Source organism: Malus sylvestris, chromosome 10 (genome assembly GCF_916048215.2).
Source record: "Malus sylvestris chromosome 10, drMalSylv7.2, whole genome shotgun sequence".
In the NCBI taxonomy this organism is placed as follows: domain Eukaryota; kingdom Viridiplantae; phylum Streptophyta; class Magnoliopsida; order Rosales; family Rosaceae; genus Malus; species Malus sylvestris.
Genome location: NC_062269.1, coordinates 32,769,118 through 32,776,850, shown reverse-complemented (window position 1 = coordinate 32,776,850; position 7,733 = coordinate 32,769,118). Strand labels below are relative to the sequence as shown.

At 33.0% G+C, this 7,733-nt stretch overlaps 1 pseudogene; it reads left to right on the top strand.

The window, feature by feature from the left end:
* The first annotated feature begins 2,361 nt into the window (after nucleotides 1-2,361).
* On the top strand, nucleotides 2,362-2,527 carry LOC126588077 (U2 spliceosomal RNA; annotated as a pseudogene).
* Nucleotides 2,528-7,733: the final 5,206 nt, after the last annotated feature.

Here is a 7,733-nt window from a genome sequence, read left to right as displayed (position 1 = left end):
AAATTAAAATTTGTATATTAATAAATTTAAATATTTAATGGGAGACATTAAATAAAATGCACATTAATTATTTTGAATTAAGGACAAATCAAGGAACTATAATCAATATGTAATCTAACACCAGGTTTATTTTAAATTTCAATCTTCTTGAAGAATTAAAGTTAAAAACCCCAAAATTTCTCACTTTGGTATGGCAAGGATTTTCACGCATCACGAATAGGATTGTTGGGACATAATAAGTTATAAATAAGAAGTGCATTATTATCACATCATTCACTTTTGGTTACTAATCATGCATTTATGTATGTATAAGCTAAATTGTGCCTTCAGCGGTTACTTGTCTTCTGAGTATGGCCATGGGGGGAAACTTTTCTACAAGATCTGACGTTGAGATTATACTGGAAGGACAAATAATAGCTTCTACAATGCCGATCGCGAGCTCAAAATATATAGAGTAGGATATGTATGTCAGATAAAATCTTTCTATGATTAAAATGTTTCCTCTTTGAAGTGAGACTTAGAGAATCTGATATCCTAAATGAATATGAGCTTATTTCAGGCTTGGGGGTTATGGAAAGAAGGTGCAAGGCTTAGAAAAATGGATCCAACATTAGAAGGTTCATGTATTGAAGAGCAGTTGTTAAGATGCATCCATGTTGATCTGCTACGCGTGGAAGAAAAATGCAACTGACGGCCAACCATGTCCGAAGTCATGATATCTTTGTTGACAAATGAAAACGTGTCATTGGCCTTTCCTAAAAGGCTAGCATTTTTAACAAGTAAAGCGGTTGATGCTTGTATTAGAGGAAAGGAAATAGAAATTGTATCACCAAATGGCTTGTCCTTTTCCAGTTTTGAAGCACGATGAAAGTACTTAATTAGTTAGATACGGTCGGGTGGCTCAACCTCAATTAAACTTATTTGGAAGATTGTCATTTCCGATCAACTAGTTAAGAAATATCACTTGAGCTTGGACTTGGTAGTTTCCTGCTGAAGATGGATCGACCTGTCGTGGCAAAGGTGCTCTGACTACAAATTAGCTAATGGCCTCTGTGAGCTCTGCTCCTGAAGAAAAGATATTCAGTTAGTAACACATCTTCTGTAGATTATATTTTTGTAATGTGCCAGCTTTCTTCCTTACCCTAATCAAGGTATTAAATATCGATGATATCGGAAATATCGGTAGTCAAAGAACATGGAAATATCGATGGAAATATCGGGATATTATCGATATCGATAAAAATAATATGGAAACCACGGAAATTGTAAGAAAAACTTGGAAATTTTTATTGAAACTTTGCAGGATGTTTATTTAGTCAATTATCTATTAGTTTATCACAAAAAGTTAGAAGAAAATGCATTGCATGATGGATTTAACTGATTTAAGTTGATTATATAGCGAGTTGGCAAACATTGTGAGTGTAGAAAATATGTAGTAATTAATGAAAGAGGTTTAAACACACTATAATCATTTATATATAATGAATTAGTACAATATTTTACACTTTATACATTACATGGTATTAACAATTTAATGCTCATTCGTACAACTAAATATATGCAACTCAACAAGATTTAGACATGAGTGAGTGAGAAACAGAAAAAAGAGGGGCACTTAAGATCTAAGAGAGGAATTTTCACTATTTTATGATTAATACAATTTCAAGGATAAATGCACATTCAGCATCTCTAATAGTAATACTATATTTGGGGTACCATACTATATTTCAAGTCAAATGTGAGATGTCTAAATGAACTAAGCAAGATATGATCAAATTACTTAGGGTATTAGAAAATAGAAAGTGAATAAAAATGACAGAATATTGTACCGAATTTTGCACTTCCAACTTTTAATGCATTAGGGTGCATTGTAGACGTTCAAGTTCCATATTATAGCATATAGCAATTAACAACCCGAAAATCGACACATTGGAAATTATATCTAGCGCAAGGACTTGTATCATCCTAAACAATTTTTCCGTTGATAGTTATTGGAGCACCGCCCGTTTTTGTGTTATGTAATGAGTGGTCACAAGCTATGGATAGACTCTCGGATGAGGAAGTTGTTGAAGCCATCGGGGGATTCACAACTAGTATACATACGCTTATAATGGAAGACAACAATATTAATGTAGAAATTGTGCAACAAAGGATGGTAGCTGAAAACAAAGATGTAGCAAGGAAAGTAAAGTTTTTGGAGGCAGAGGAAGGGAAGGAACAGAAGATTCTGCATAAGCTGGTGCACGGTAGAGGAGGAAAAAAGAACATTGCTTCTAGTAGTTTGCATCCCACATCGGTCGTGCAATAGAAGTGAGCAAGCAAACAGGTCTATAAAAGCCACATTCCAAAGCTGACGAGGGCATACCCTTCTCGGCCTTTTGACTAAGATCAGGTGTAGTGTATGTTCTTGTTAGTTTAATATTTTTGAGCATTTTAAAGTATTTTTGGGTTTCGTTTCGCGATATAAACGATAATATCGCGATATATTGCCCAAATAATGCATTAAAACGTCGAAAATATCGTTTTCGATATTATCACGATAATATCGATGAAAATATCGATATATTGACGATACTTAAGGGGTTAAGTGTGAAAATATCACTATCTCAAAATGACGATATTATTGGCGATATTTCGCCGATAATATCGATATTTTGGACAATGACCCTAATTTATCAATCTGTTGCTATACTGAGTAATGCATTAATTAATGAAAAGTAATGTAATATGCTCATTTATCAATGTATCATACAAAAGTTCAGCAAGTTCTCGTTATAACTATTAATAAAAAAAAATTCTAATATGCTTATAGATTTGTTTTTTTTGTCATTCTGCAGGTTAGATTTTTATGGTTTCTTATTGTTTCTGCAGAGAGGAAGTTCATTCTGAAATTCTATATGTATATGATAACAAATCAAATGACGAGAAAAGAAAGAAACAAAATGTGATATTTTTCAACGATTCGAACCGTCAATATTTTTACTACATTATCCATAGGTCATTCTTCTAAAAAATTAGACAAATTCAAAATCATTAAGATATTCATTTGTTGTTAAGAAAATTGATGAATACCGTTCCACAAAGAAACACTAAATTTAATCCAACAATCATCAGTTGGATCCTTGAGATTGTTAGATCTCACATCGTCCAAGGGTGAGGATCCTCTATGCCTTATATGTATATACTCATCCCTTTTAGCACAAGGCCTTTTAGGAGTTCACTGGCTTCGGAGTTCATCGGAACTCCGAAGTTAAGCGAGTTCGCGCAAGAGCAATCCTAGGATAGGTGACCCACTGGAAAGTTCTCGTATGAGTTTTTTTAAAAAAAAACCATGAGGGCATGGTCGGGGCCCAAAGCGAACAATATCAGGTTATGACGAAGGCGGGGCCGAGATGTGACAATTTGGTATTAGAGGCAATTCATGATCGGAAGTGTGCTGACGAGGACATCAGGCTCCTAAGGGGGGTGGATTGTTAGATCCCACATTGCCCAGGGGTGAGGAACCTCTATGCCTTATATGTACATGCTCACCTCCTTTAGCACGAGGTCTTTGGGGAGCGCACTGGTTTCGAAGTTAAACGAGTTCGTGCGAGAGCAATCCCAAGATGGGTGACCCACTGGGAAGTTCTCTTATGAGTTCCCAGAAACAAAACCGTGAGGGCATGGTTGACACTACTACAATATTAGCTTTAGGTGGCAAATGATGGTGGCGGATTTAGAAAAATATTGTCGGATAAATTATATCTGACACATCATTTAATTAGTGTCGGATATTGTAAAAATTTTGTCGGTTATATCCGACATAAATTCCTGGCGGATAATTACTGGCAGATATTAGAAAAATACTGTCGGTTATATCCGACATACATTCCTGGCGGATAATTATTGGTGGATATTATAAAACTCATTTCGGTTAAAACCGACAGTATTTTTTAATTGTTTTTTTTAAAATATTTTTGACAGATTCTGGCAATTTTTAAGTTACTGGTGGCGGTTTTTAGGTTAATGATGGCGGTTATAACCTAAACTATTACAACATGCAGAACACCGATCAGAACATGCCACGCATGCATGGAGGACACGTCCAGGTCCATCCCCCAGATTCCAACCACACTTCTTTCCCTCCCATCGAGTACAAAATCCCACATGGGGACATGAGAAGAAGGAACCTTCTATTTTAAATTAAACATATATTAAATATTGTAATATAGACATCCTTTAAAAAAAAAAAAAAATTTGTCCGAACATTTAAAGTGATTAAATAAAATAAGTTTTATGGGATATAAAATCCCATAAGATTTTAACTTTAACATTTATGGGATTAAACAACAACCTGCACCCTTAGAAAAGAATTGTTTTTTTTATTGAATGTCATGATAAAAGATAAATGTTTCCATAAGAACGTACCCATGTACACTTATAGTAATTCACAAGAATGTATTCATATACAATTTCAACATTAAAACCCATATGTGACAACAACAAGAAAAACAATGTACCCATATAAATTCTTAATGTAAAAAATGATTAAACGATAGAAAAATGGAAGCAAACCATAAGACCAAATTACTTAAGGCTACATATTATATAAATCTTATAGGAAAATGTTATACATATATGGGTTCAAAAAAATTTCGAAGAGAAAGTTACAATGGTAGTATAGAATAAAAGTTATGTACATGGATTAAGGAACAAGAGAAGAGAATGTAGCCAATGAAATCAAAATTGCATTCAGAGCAATATAATGTTCATTTTTTACGATTTTGCAATATGATGGTCATGGAGAAAAAAATAAGTTTGAAATTTTTTTAGCGAAATTTAAATTCGAAGATACATATTCAATATAATAATGTTGAATTTGAATATAAGCATAAATTTGACGGTTGGATCGTTGAAAAAAAGGTTCGTAGGATGCATATCGCGTCAAAACGATAGATTAAACAAACACTTAGAGTTAATATTATACTTCCATTAAGTATAAAATAAGATTTTGTGGTATCCACTAGTGTAAATATTTTAAATTGAAGATCAAATTCGTTCAATGCATTCGTATAGGGTCAACGAGTGTAGTTGTAAAAAATTATCAAAATCGGAGCTAAAATAACCGTTAAATTGTGATTTTTCGTTTATAACCGTAAAAAACTTTTGTTATGTTACCTAATCTCTGAATGTTTGTTTTTTTGTGATTTTTACATATGCGATCTCAGAGTGTGTACAAATAAGTTTGACGGTTTGATCAAAAGTTTCGTAGGATGCATATCGCGTCAAAACGGTAGATTAAACAAACACTTAGAGTTAATATTATACTTCCATTAAGTATAAAATAAGATTTTGTGGTATCCACTAGTGTAAATATTTTAAATTGAAGATCAAATTCGTTCAATGCATTCGTATAGGGTCAACGAGTGTAGTTGTAAAAAATTATCAAAATCGGAGCTAAAATAACCGTTAAATTGTGAATTTTCGTTTATAACCGTCGAAAACTTTTGTTATGTTACCTAGTCTCTGAATGTTTGTTTTTTTTGATTTTTTACGTATGCGATCTCAGAGTGTGTACAAATAAGTTGGACGGTTGGATCGTTGAAAAAAGTTTCGTAGAATGCATATCGCGTCAAAACAGTAGATTAAACAAACACTTAGAGTTAATATTATACTTCTATTAAGTATAAAATAAGATTTGTGGTATCCACTAGTGTAAATATTTTAAATTGAAGATCAAATTCATTCAATGCATTCTTATAGGGTCGAGGAGTGTAGCTGTAAAAAATAATCAAAATCGGTGCTAAAACAACCGTTAAATTGTGATTTTTCGTTTATAACCGTAAAAAACTTTTGTTATGTTACCTAATCACTGAATGTTTGTTTTTTGTGATTTTTTAAGTATGCGATCTCAGAGTGTGTACAAATAAGTTGGACGGTTGGATCGTTGAAAAAAGTTTCGTAGAATGCATATCGCGTCAAAACAGTAGATTAAACAAACACTTAGAGTTAATATTATACTTCCATTAAGTATAAAATAAGATTTTGTGGTATCCACTAGTGTAAATATTTTAAATTGAAGATCAAATTTGTTCAATGCATTCTTATAGGGTCAACGAGTGTAGTTGTAAAAAATTATCAAAATCAGAGCTAAAGTAACCATTAAATTGTGATTTTTCGTTTATAACCATCGAAAACTTTTGTTTTGTTACCTAATCTCTTAATGTTTGTTTTTTGTGATTTTTTAGGTATGCGATCTCAGAGTATGTACAAATAAGTTTGACGGTTGGATCGTTGATAAACGCTTCAAGAATGCGTATCGCATCAAAACGGTAGATTAAACAAACACTTAGAGTTAATGTTATACTTCCATTAAGTATAAAATAAGATTTTGTGGTATCCACTAGTGTAAATATTTTAAATTGAAGATCGAATTCGTTCAATGCATTCTTATAGGGTCGAGGAGTGTAGCTGTAAAAAATCATTAAAATCGAAGCTAAAATAACCGTTAAATTGTGAATTTTCGTTCATAACCATTGAAAACTTTTGTTCCGTTACATAATCTCTAAATGTTTGTTTTTTTACGATTTTTTACGTATGTGATCTTGTAGTATCTACAAACAAGTTTGACGGTTAGATCATGGAAACTAGTTTCGTAGAATGCATATTTCCGTTAAATTTGCCTAAATTTTGAAGTGGGAAAAGTAATTTGTGCTAAATTTTTATTTATTGTTTTCAAGTATTAATTAGACAATATTTAGTTTGTGTGATGACATTTTCATTCTACAATTCTCTTTTTGTTTCTTTATCGCATATTTTACATGGATTATTATCTATTAAACCAAAAGTGTAAAAATTATCTATATAACCAAACAATTATTTATTTAATTTTTAAAAACATATTCTACTTAAATACATATTATTTATTTATTTATTAAACCAAACAATTATTATTTTATTTTTTTAAATCGTAACAAAATTTTGGGGGAAAATTTAAAATTTTCAGAGGGAATTTTGGGGGGAGTTCTGCCGCCATTTTGTTTCTGTCGGTTATAACCGACAAAATGAAAATTTTCAAAATAGTATTTTAGGATTCCCAAGGACACCTACACCTACTCCCATTTATGAACAACTTTGTGGTTTGTTGAAAAAAAAAACAACACAAAACCCGCTCTCTGTAGAAAACAAAAAGACATGTCACAGTGCTTTCATTTAGGCCCATCCCTCTCTGCCGTCTCTCTCTTCTTCATTTCTTCTATCATCAGCACTATTAATCCCTGAGCAAAGAGATGCTCAGAAATCAGAAATTAGAACTCCATTCGTACACGCAAGGGTAAAGATCTTTCATTCATCTACTCTGGCTTGTGTATCGCAATCAATCTTGAAAATTTCCTAACCATGCATGCATGTGTGTTTGCTGTGGAGAGTCACCATGGATCCGCAAAGACACGGAAGATGAATGTACGAAGAACACCGCATGCTTGCAGATCCGAGGAATATGCATGTGGAAGCAATGAAGTCATGGATCCATGAACGCACGCGAACTACAGCTGGAGCTCGCCGATCCGAAAGCAAAGGTATAGATCTACAACTTCACCCCTCTTTCTCTCTCATCTTTTTGTCGCATCAGTTGCTTCCACAAACCTCAAAAGGAGCTCCCTTTTTCTTTTTTTCTTGGCCTTTTGGTTTCTTGGGGTTTTATTCAAATTAAATTTTCTTTCTGGGGTTTTTTTTCTTCTGCCCGGGGGGGGGGG